Source organism: Gorilla gorilla, chromosome 12, assembly GCF_029281585.2.
Source record: "Gorilla gorilla gorilla isolate KB3781 chromosome 12, NHGRI_mGorGor1-v2.1_pri, whole genome shotgun sequence".
Taxonomy (NCBI): domain Eukaryota; kingdom Metazoa; phylum Chordata; class Mammalia; order Primates; family Hominidae; genus Gorilla; species Gorilla gorilla.
The window spans coordinates 101,603,827-101,615,687 of NC_073236.2; the positions used below are offsets into that span (position 1 = coordinate 101,603,827).

Consider the following 11,861-nt stretch of genomic DNA (forward strand, 5'->3'; position numbering starts at 1 on the left):
TGCAAAGCCTCTCAGGAAACTGTCAGCCAGAGGCACAACCACAGACATTGTCTGCTGTCCCCTGCCAAACCTCCACCTTTCCTCTGTCATCTTCATCTTTGATTCCCCAGAGGACCCGTCTCTGACTACCAGACCTCAGCACTCCCTGGGAAAGGCCCCCAGGGAGGATTTGTCCCTGACTCCTCCTAAACATCCCAAACCAGCTAGACAGACGGAGCACATTTTAGTAAAGTATTGGGTGTTTTTATAATAAAGCATACGGGGGAAAAATGTGTTCTTTCAGGCAGCCGATAACAGTAAACAAGAAGTAGCTGAGGTGCCTTCACCCTATGAGGTCACAGGGAGAAGGTAGCAGTCTGCGACCTGGAGGAGCACCCTCAGCAGGACAAGACTTTGCTGGCACCCTGATCTCAGACGTCCAGCTTCCAGACTATGAGAAATAAATTTTTGTAGCTTACAAGTCAAATAAAAAAGAAAGAGACAGAAAGAAAGAAAAGAGAAAGCAAGAGAGCAAGAAAGGAAGAAGGAAAGAAAGAAAAATGAAGGAAGGAAAGAAAGAAAGAGAGAAAGTAGTTGAGTGAGCCTGTGGATCCCTGTAGCTTGACTGGGACTGAATCGTAAGGAAGACAGGGCAAAACTCTGTGGATGTGGTGCAAAAACATGGACTCTGGGTGCCAGCCTCAGCCCTGTGCCTGTGAGACCTTAGGCAAACTGTGGTTAGTTAATTCAGTTAATTAACCCCCTGAGCCACTGATTCCTTATCCTAAAAACAGGGAAATGCCTACCTCACCCAATCTTCTATTAGGCAAATTAATGAACTAACATAGGGAAATTACTGGCACACGGTGAACACTCAGAAAATATTAGATTCTTTTCTTTTGAAGGAGGCATTGAGAATGGCAAAGAGGCTGCTACTCAGATTCAGGGACAGGCAAAACGAGGACAAATATTGATGGAGTTCCCACCAACTGCGGGAGCCCAGTGTCTGCTGGCTGGTGCAGACAAGCACACAGGCAATTGGAGACAGGGTGATATAGACCATCTGGAGCTTGTGAGCTCATATGTGGGGCACCTACTCTTGGGGGTAGAGGGAAGGGAGGGTTCCGGGGGGGGGGTCCCTATAAGCCGGGTTAGAGGATTAGTAGGAATTACCTGGGAAAAGTGTATGAAACAGCATTCTGGACAAAGGTAACAGTTAATATGAAGACTTGGAAGCCAGAAATCCTTGTGAATAGTGGACTGCTGGTAATAAAAATAATAAAAACACCAGCTGTGGACCTACTATGTACTAAGCACTCTGCTAAATGTTTTATATACATTGTTGCCTTAATTTTCACAACAACTCTTTGAGCAATGTATTATTAATCACACTGTTTCACAGACGAGGAAACTAAGATCCAGAAGCATAAAGGAATCTTTGTAAGATCATGGAGCTTGCAGAAGATGGGGAAGGGCTTTGATCAAGACTCCTTGATCAAAGAGTCAGTGCCAGCTCTTGCTCCTAACCACTGTACAGAGCTGTCATTAGTAACTGGTTGTGACTGAGGAAGTACTTTCTGTAGATGTTGGGGTGGCCACTCCTCTAGGCAAGCCTGTTAAATCAATGGTTAGGTAAACAGAACAGATCCATGAAGCCAATCTAACTCTGCCCTTACACCCTACCTGGCCACCATGTAGATGCCCATTGGGCCAGTGCAAAACCACTCCCATGATTGACCAAAGAACTACTCACAGGGATGCAGTCCAATAAAGGTGTGTTGTGGGGGGCCTGCCTCCCATGGATGCTAGGCACACAGACTGCCAGGTGAATCCTGCCCTCCAGGGTTGTGTGGAGTGGCAGTCTTGTGCCATTTGGATGATCTGGTATGTTGGCATTTGTTGAGAAAGTGAGTTACTGGCTAGGTCTTGGAGCTCATTTGTTTTTCAGAATAATGAAGAAAACATCTTTCTTGCATTAGAGTTTGGCCCAATTTGAAACATAGTAATGGCGTTAGGTGATTTGGGAAGGAGGGGTGGATACTGGAGGAGACAGACAGTTGTCATAATTTAAGCAAAAATATTTTCCAGTCTTCAAGTGAGAAGTACATTTGACACATAGAAAATGATTGGTGCTTGTGGAGTTCTATCTATGTTGATACTTTTCTCTGTTAAATTTCCTGCCATTATCTTAAAAAGTAAAGACCCATTATGAACACATGAAAAGATGCTGAACATCACTAGCCATCAGGAAAATGCAAATCAAAATCACAAGGAGATAGTACTTTGCACTCAGTAGGATGGTGAGTACAAAAAGGCAGGTCAAAACGATGGGTAATAGCAAATATTGATCAAGATGTGGATAAATTAGGACCCTCATACATTGCCGGTGGGAATGTGAAATGGTGCAACTGTTTTGGAAAACAGCCTAGTAAATCCTCAAAAGGTTAAACCCAGAGCTACTGTATGACTCAGCAGTTCTACTCCCAGGTATGTACCCAAGATAAATAAGAACACATGTCCACAAAAACAAAAATAAACACAAACAAAAAAACACCCTTCTACATGAAGATTCATAGCAGCATTATTCATCATAGCTAAAATATGGAAACAACCCAAATGTTCATGACTGGTAGATGGATAAACAAAGTGGGGTGTATCCCTGCAATGGAATATTATTTTGCAATAAAAAGAAATAAAATAGTGATAAATCTTGAAAATATTATGCTAAATTTAAAAAATTTATTACAAAGAATTATGTATTACACGATTCCATTTATACAAAATATCTAGAATAAGCAAATCTATGCAGATAAAGGGTAGATTGGTGGTTGCCTGGGGCTGTGTGTGGGCTGGGGAGAAATGGGAAGTGACTGCCAATGAGTATGGGGTTTCTTTCTGGCTTGATGAAAGCATTTTAATATTGAATGCGATGTTCGTACAACTCTGTTAATATACTAAAACCATTGAATTGTACACTTTCAATGAGTGAATTGTATGGTATGTGAATTACATCAATGAAGTTGTTTAAAATAACAGCTATTATGAGCTATAACCCCCACACATGGGCTTATCAACACACTTTCCTCTCTATTCCTCTCTATTCTCCTGGTAAACTCTATTTACCAGGAGAGTTGTGTTTACTAGATAAGGAAACCAGGCACAGTGAGACTGTGGCGCTTCCCCAAGCTCCATCGTTTTGCAGAAGGTTCATCTGGCACCCTCATCTTCTGGCAACTAGTTCCAGCCATATTTGACAGACCTGATTTTCAAGCTATGCTCTATAGAACCTCTTCAAGGAAGGCTCTTGGGTGGGGGCTGTGGGATGGGGTGGGCATGGACAGGTACAGTTGCTGATCAGGCCAAGCTCTGGCCTCCTACTTAACTTGAATCAAAGCACTTCTGGTTTTAAATCAACGCAATGAGCTCGTGCATATGCTTTCTTTGGAAAAAGGGTTACCCAGCCAAAATTCACTGCCCTTAGATCTATGATTCTTAGATTGAAAAGGTAATGAAATAACACTTCCCTCAGCCTCAGCATCCAAAGTGCTGATGTGTCTTCAGAAACAGTGTCCACATTTCAAACAAAAAGATGATAACTTGGGCTGCCAAGGTCTTACTGCTTTCATGTTGATTCTTTGCTGAGGAATGCATTCACAAGGTGTCTATTTACAGCACTAATTGACAATAAATAAGTGAGAAATATTGTTCTTGGCCAAAATATATTCTGTTGCTAGAAAACAACACAGTGTGTTTATGAAATTATCAGAAAACACTGTCACCAAACACTAATACTGTATAAGAAGTCCTTGTCCCCAGAAATGTTCCTTTTCTCACCCGATTGTTTTTAGAAGCAGAAGTTGTTTCTCAACAAAATCTAGTTCTGTTCTCAATTTGTCTTAATAAGGAATGACATAAGTTTACCAGACTAAGGAGTCCATTTTTCATTCCCTGGGTTTAATCTGTGCAGACAGAAAGCTGTAAATATCATAAGTAGTTGTAGCTGGCTGGCTGGCCTTGAAGGGGCCCATTTGTTAAGGACCATGGTTCGTTGATTTCATGTGTGTCTTCCAAGGGCCAAGAGGCTGTTTGCCCATCATCACTATGCGGTCTGGGGAACAAAAGCCGGGGGCCCAGAGGCCTGTGTTGAAGGATGATGTGACCTTTGACCACCACTAGAAAGGCCTGGAGGGAAAGAGGCAAAGTCAGGCTCCAGTAAGGTTTAATGACAGATCTTGTTAGGGTTAAAAAAACAGCTCAGGCATCCAGCTGGGGCTTCATCTGGGGAGGTACTCAAAGGGCCTTCGGTGACAGCCACCCAGGCACCATGCGCAACTGCACCAGGTCTGCTAAGCTGTCATTCTGAGCCTAGTCTGCTGAGGCCTGCCACTCCGCATCAGTCTGAGTCAATAGGAAGATTCATTCATTTTTTTTTTTTTAATTTCCTGTTGCCACCGGCATATGTCATTTGTCCTGATGCTATGGTGAGGTTTGGATTGTGGAAAGGCACTAATGTTGGTTTTTGTTTTATGAGAAATAGTCATCAAGAGGGTGATACAGCATGCCTTTGGCATCTCTAGATTTAGCACTGTGGTTCTCACTGATCAGGAGCCTCGCTGGAAGCTCATGCTTGGTGGTAATTTGGCATTTTACTGAGGCATGGATTGTAGCAGCCCAGGACCTGGCACCTGCTCCCTGCAGCAGCACCAGGCTCTTGATTTTCTCTGTGTCTAGTAGCTTTGGAGGAATGAGGATGGAGTTGTGAAAAATGAACATAAAGGGAGGAGGAAGCACCAGTAAAAGCTGAAATGTGATGAGGCGGTATGAGGATGTGTACAGGGAATGCGTGATGCTACAGGAAGTGTGATGTGAGAGAAAGCCTATGCAAACATGCCCTCTTACCAGTATTTGAGGATTCTTGAAGGTTTGGACATATTATTCTCAAATGTCAAGGGTCTGCTATAAAAAGGAATGTGATACATAAAAAACTTCTTATTTGGAAACTATTATAGATTCATAAACACTTGTAAGAAATAATACAGAGAAATCTTGTGTGTCCTGTACCCAGTTTCTCCCAATGGTAACATTTTAAAAATGATAATATAATCCTACATCCAGAATATTGACATTGATAGAGTTAAGATATGTAACATTTTCATCACCAGAAGGATTCCTCCTTTTTTTTGTTTGTTAGTTTGTTTGTTTGTTTGAGACAGAGTCTTGCTCTGTCACCCAGGCGGAGTGCAATGGTGTGATCTTGGCTCATTGCAACCTCTGCCTCCCAGGTTCAAGCAATTCTCCTGCCTTAGCCTTCTGAGTAGCTGGGATTACTATGCCTGGCTAATTTTTGTATTTTTAGTTGAGACGGGGTTTCACCATGTTAGGCTAGTCTCAAACTCCTGACCTCAGGTGATCCACCTGCCTCAGCCTCCCAAAGTGCTGGGATTACAGGTGTGAGCCACCACGCCCAGCCAGGTTCCTCCTTTTATAGCCATACATACTTTCCTCCCATCTTTACCCCCTCCATAATCACTGACCAACATTAATTTTTTCTCCATTTCAATAATTTTGTCATTTCAAAAACGTTATATAAATGGACTCATACTGCATACAACCTTTTTGACTTCCCTTTTTTCATTCAGCATAATTTTCTGGAGATTCATCTAGGTTGTTTTATGTATCAGAAGATTATTCTCTTTTTCATTTCTCAATAGTATTCCATCATATGGATGTACTACAATTTATTTAACCATTTTTCCATTGATGGACATCTGGGCTGTTTCCAGTTTTTAGCTATTATGAGAGAAACTGCTATAAACATTTGTGTACAAGTTTTTGTGTGAATAAGAGCCTTCATTTCTCTGGGATAAATGATATGCCCCGGAGTACAGAAGAGTAATTGCTGGGTTGTATGATAGTGGCATATTTAGTTATTTAGAAACCATTAAACTGTTTCCAGAATAGCTGTACCATTTTCTATTTCCATCAACAGTGTATGAATGATCCAGTTTCTACACATGTGGCCAGTATTTGGCAGCATTGCTATTTTTTATTTTAATCATGCTGATAGGTGTGTGCGTGACATCTCATATGTGATTTACTTTCAACTTGGCTATATATTATTTTGAGTGAGTTTCTTGTAGACAGAATATAGTTGGGTCATGCTTTTTAATCTACTTTACCAATCTCTGCCTTTTAATTGGTATATACAGACCATTGACAGTTCATGTAATTATCGATAGACTCAGAGTTAAGTCTGCTTGTTCTGTTTTTCATTTCTCTGCTTTCATTTTCCTGCCTTCCTATGAATTAAACATTTAAAAGAATTTTATATTGATTTATCTACAATTTTTAAAGTGTATTTCTTTGTTTAACCTTTCAAATGGCTGCCATAAATGTTACATTAGATATACAACTCATCACAGTTTACTGTTACTGTCATTTTACCAGTTTGAGTGAAATATAGAAACCTTACCTCCATTTATACCTCTTTCCCTTTATCTGTTTATAATTGTCTTAAATATGTTCTCTACACACATTTAGAACATTGTCAGGCAGTGTTATAAATATCAAATATCAAACATAATTTAGAACATTCATAAGGAGAAGGAAAGCCTATTTTATTTACCCACATTACTGTTTATTGAATTCTTTCTTCCTTCCTGATGTTCCAAGTTCCTTATTTTTTATTTTTCTTTTGTTCAGAAAACTTCATTTAGCCCTTCATTTTAGAATGCCTTAGTTTCACCTCCATTCCTGAAATATATTTTCACTAGGTATAGGATTCTTAGTTGACAGTTCTTTTCTTTCAGCCCCTGGAAAATATTATGCCTCTTCCTTCTGGCCTCTATGTTTTCTGATGAGAAATCTGCTGGCATTCTAATTGTTTTCCCCCAGGTAAGGTGTCATTTTTCTCTAATTGCTTTCAAACTTTTTTTTTAATTTTTAGCTTTCAGAAGTAGGTTTATATCTTTTTGCCAAATCTAGGAAATTTGCAGCCCTGTTTTCTTCAAGTGGTCTCTTTCAACCCTCTTGTCTCCTTCTGGAACTCTGATGACATACATGCTAAATCTTTTGTTATTGTCCCCCTAGTCTTTGAGGCCTTATGCATATTTTCTCCCACTCTATTTGCTAAGTAATTTCTATTGTTCTATGTTCCAATTCACTGATTTTTTTCTTTGTCTTCTCCATTCTGCTGTTGAGCCCATCCCCTGAGCTTTTTGTTTCAGTTATTTTATTTCTTAGTTCTAAAATTTTCATTTGCTTCTTCTCTATTTCTTTTACTTCTTTCCTGACTTTTTTTTTTTGCTGGGAATTTATATTTTTGTATTCATTTCAAGTATGTTTATAATGCTTGTCAAAGCATTTTTAATGTGACTACTTTGAAATCTTTGGTGAAAACATTTTAACAGCTTTCTCATCTTGGTGTTGGCATTTATTGTTTATCTTTAAAAATTCAATTAGAGATATTTCCAGTTCTTGGTAGGATGAGTAAATGTTAAAGTTAAAATCTGGACATTTTATATTATCAGACTCTGGATTTTATTCCAATATTTTGGTTTAGCTGGCAAAATATTGGCTGGCTTTCCCTGATGTCAATGTGTCAGGGAAAGGTTGCAGAGTGCTCTTTTGTTAATTTCAAGTAGAGATAGAAGTCTAGGTTCCCCACTCAGTCTTTATGAATTCTTGGTAGGGTGGCTTCTCATTACTGCTGGGCAGAGGGAGTTCCAGCTCTCCATGTTGTCTCCACTGACACTGTGGTAAGGGTAGCCTCATTACTGCTGGGTGATGATTAAAGTCCCAACTCTCTACCTGACTGATACCACCTTATGGGGAGAAATGCCATGTTACTGCCAGGTGGGACTGGAAGAAGTTCATGTTCTCTACAAGCTGTCCACTGGTACCATGAGGGAGGAAGGTGGGTTGTTATTGGCCAGCTGGGATGAAAGTCCTAGTTCCCTTCTTGGCCTTCTCTAAAACCACCCTGGCAGAGGTTTGGAGTGCCTCGATACAGCCTCGCAAGGGTGGAAATCTAGGCTCTCACTTGCCCTTGCCTGTGTGGGTGAGGATGGGCTCACAGGTTTTTGTTGTTGTTGTTGTTTGTTTATTTTTGTGAGGTTTAGCTAGGGTAGAGTGGTTATTGTCTAAATTATCTAAAAGTTTTTTTGTCTTTCTATGCGGCTCTTTTCTTAGTCCTTTGGCTTGAGGAGAGTAAGATTTTGTTGGGGGTGTTTTTTGGTCTGTGTTTGTTGGCATTTCTAGGTTACCTACTTCTTTAGTTCCAAGTCTGGAGTATATGAGGCAAAAAGAAAACCCATGGAACTCACCATATTTTTCTATGGGTATCACTGTCTCTAGCTGTTCTACTGTCTTCTCTTCGCCTTTCAAAGTGTTCTTACGTTTGCTTTATATATACTATCCAGCATTTTCACTTGTACTTAGAGGAATGAGAAAAGCATATCTGTTTCATCTTCCTGGAAACAGGAGTCTTCTTTTTTTCTTCAACTGTTCATTTAAAAAAAAAAACTATTTATTATGTTTTAAGTTCTGGGATACAAATGCAGAACGTGCAGGTTTGTTACATAGGTATACGTTTGCCACGGTGGTTTGCTGCACCCATCAACCCATCATCTACATTAGATATTTCTCCTATTGCTATCCCTCCCCAGCCCCCCACCCCATGACAGGCCCCAGTGTGTGATGTTTCCCTCCCTGTGTCCATGTGTTCTCATCGTTCAACTCCCGCTTATGAGTGAGAACATGTGGTGTTTGGTTTTCTGTTCCTGTGTTAGTTTGGAAGAAGGAGTCTTGACACATTTTTGAGAAAAGAAAAAACTATCCACTCGTTATCTATTCCTGACTTTTTTTTTGTTTTTATATATTCCTTTTGATTTCTTGTCAACATGTATACCATATTGTACAAAATAGTAATCAGTCTATGTACCTTTTTATTTCCTGTTTTTTCATTTATTATATTTTAAGATATAATAAACATTTCCCTATGTGTTTATATAGACTTCATAATTACTATTTTAATAGCCACTAATACTTATGCTGTTTTCAGGCCTATTTTTAAAAACTTTTTTGCTATTGGTTATTACTGCTACTTCTTTTTTCTATTAGAATCAACACTGCAAAATTACATATAGCTTTTTATTTGGCCTCTTTTGAACTTCTTCCTTAGGATAAATTTCTAGGATAAATGTATCCTTTTTTCGGATAAATGTGTCCTTTTTTAGGATACATTATTTTTAAGTCAAAGAATATTTTTAAATGAATTTTGTGGTATATTGTTTGGCACTCTCTACAAGGAACATAGAAATTTATGCTCAGTGTTCAGTGTAGTAATTTCTTCACAATGTCATCTCTTTTGGATTTTACATTAGTTCTCTGTGGTTGTGGTCCAGTCTCATCCTTACTTGAAACCCTGAAGGACTCAACTTGCAATACTGAGTTACATCACGTGCATTTCAGCCAGTGGCCTTCCAATCAGTAGCACCACTGGAAAATAAACTTTAGATGGAGCTGTTAGTTGGCCTTCTATGGATAATTACTTAGGACTCCTCCTCCTCTCTCTTTTCTGAGATGAATTTTATTGGAGAAACTTCTTAACCTGAGAAACAGAAACTCACCCCAGGCATTACTTCTATAAGGTGAGTATATCTGCATTCAAACTTCCCAGAAAACTGAAAAAAACCAATGTTTCTTTCTGGATCAGATAACTTGAGGTCCCTTCCTAATGGGGACCTGAGCCAATCTGTAGCCTCCACAAGTGAGTACTTTGGAACTAGAAAGGTTGGACGTACTCTAGTATCATATTAGAAAGCTGGAGAATCAATTTGTGGCCTTTTGGACGGACACTGGCTGCTCATTAAAATCCTCTTTTTGCATCTACTTTCTCACCATACTTTGTAGCCTGATTCTAACTACTAAATCCAGCAACCTTTTCTTATACTTCTCATGTTTTTGAGCATTCTAGCCACTGTTCAAATGAATTAACTTTATGAAGTAGTATCAACTAATAGCCCCATTTTATAGATGAAAATTGGAAGATTTGAATCCAGAAACTCTGGCTCCAAAGCCCACACTCTTAACCACTGTGCTGCTTTTGTGTTGATGGTTAGCTGCCCCTGTCTCTTCTTTGAAGCATTCTTTAGCCTGGCTTCTATGTGCATGCATTTCTTGGTCCTTTTCCGTCTCTTTGTTTTCTTCTTCCAACACCTACAGGTAAACATTCACCAAGATTCCTTCTTTAGCTTTCTCTTCCCTTTGCCTTTATCATTATCTATGACTGTTGTAAGGAATGACATACTTATCTCCAGTAATATCCTGTCAACTGCAAGTATACGTCACTTTTCTTCCTGTTGGCTGAACATCTGTATTTCCACAAAACCCATCATTTTCAAATTCAACTGCATCATCTAACCACAAAACATGATTTTACAGGGTACATTTTTTATTGACATATAACATAAATGCAGACAAATGTACCAAATAATAAGTGTACATTTGAGGAATTTTCATAAAGCAAACACACTCTTGTAGCCAGCACCAAGATAAAAAAAAACAGAACATCACCAGCACTTCAGACACACCTCTTGTGCTTTTTCCAGTCACTATCCGCTTCACCCCAATAGTAAGCACTATCATAATTTTTAACATTATGAATTAGTTTTTCCTGTATTTGAACTTTATATAAATGTAGTTGAACTTTTGTGCTCTTTGGTGACTATCTTTTTTCATTGAACATTATGTTTGTAATGTTCCATGTTTTTGCATGTAGAGGTAGTTTGTTTACTGTATAACAGCAGTCCCCAACCTTTTTGACACCAGGGGCCACTTTCGTGGAAGACAATTTTTCCATGGACAGTGGGTTGGGGGAGGTGATGGTTTAGGAATGAAATTATTCCACCTCAGATCATCAGGCATTAGATTCTCATAAGGAGCATGCAACCTAGATCCATTGCATGTGCAGTTCACAATAGGGTTTGTGCTCCTACGAGAATCTAAGGCCATTACTGATCTGACAGGAGGCGAAGTTCAGGTGGTAATGTTTGCTCACCCACTGCTCACCTCCTGCTGTGCAGCCTGGTTCCTAATAGGCTACAAATTGGTACTGGTCTGTGGCCTGGGGTTTGGGGACCCCTGCTGTGTAATATTCCATTATGGGAACATACCACTATGTATAAAGTCCATTTTATTGTTGATGGATATTTTGGTTGGTTTGCCATGTTGGGATGATATGAATAATGCTGCTTTGAACATTCCTGTGTAAATGTTTTTAGTGGTTATATGCATTCTCTGGGTTCTTTTCCAGGAATGAATTGTTAACTCTGTGTTGTCTGTTTTTGTCTGTTTTCTTTCATTACTCATAATGATTTTGTGATTTGGCCATTTTGCTTATGTCAATAGTTCATCACTATAATTAATGAATAGTATTCCATTGTATGATATGATACCATTATTTATCTATTCACCCGTTGGTAAATAGTTTCCAGTTTGGGCTATCATAAATAAGGCTGCTAAGAACACTCATGTGCAATCTTTGTGTGCACGTACATTTTAGTTTCTTTTGGTTAAATACTTAGAAGTGAAATGACTGAGTTGCAAGGTAGGTGTATAATTAACATTTTAAGAAGCTGCCAAATTGTTTTGATGGTGGTTGGATGTGTTGGTCTATTCTCATGCTGCTATGAAGAAATACCTGAGACTGGGTAATTTATAAAGGAAAGAGGCTTAATTGACTCATAGTTTCTCATGGCTGGGGAGGTCTCAGGAAACTTACAGTCATGGCAGAAGGAGTCTCTTCACAGGGCAGCAGGAGAGAGAATGAGTACCAGCAGGGGAAATGCCAGGTGCTTATAAAACCATCAGATCTTGTGAGA

General features: G+C 39.3%; 1 pseudogene; it reads right to left on the reverse strand.

Annotated features, from left to right (window-relative positions):
* LOC101134634 (large ribosomal subunit protein uL30-like) overlaps window positions 1–11,861 on the reverse strand; it is a 151,062-nt pseudogene that overhangs the window by 16,836 nt on the left and 122,365 nt on the right.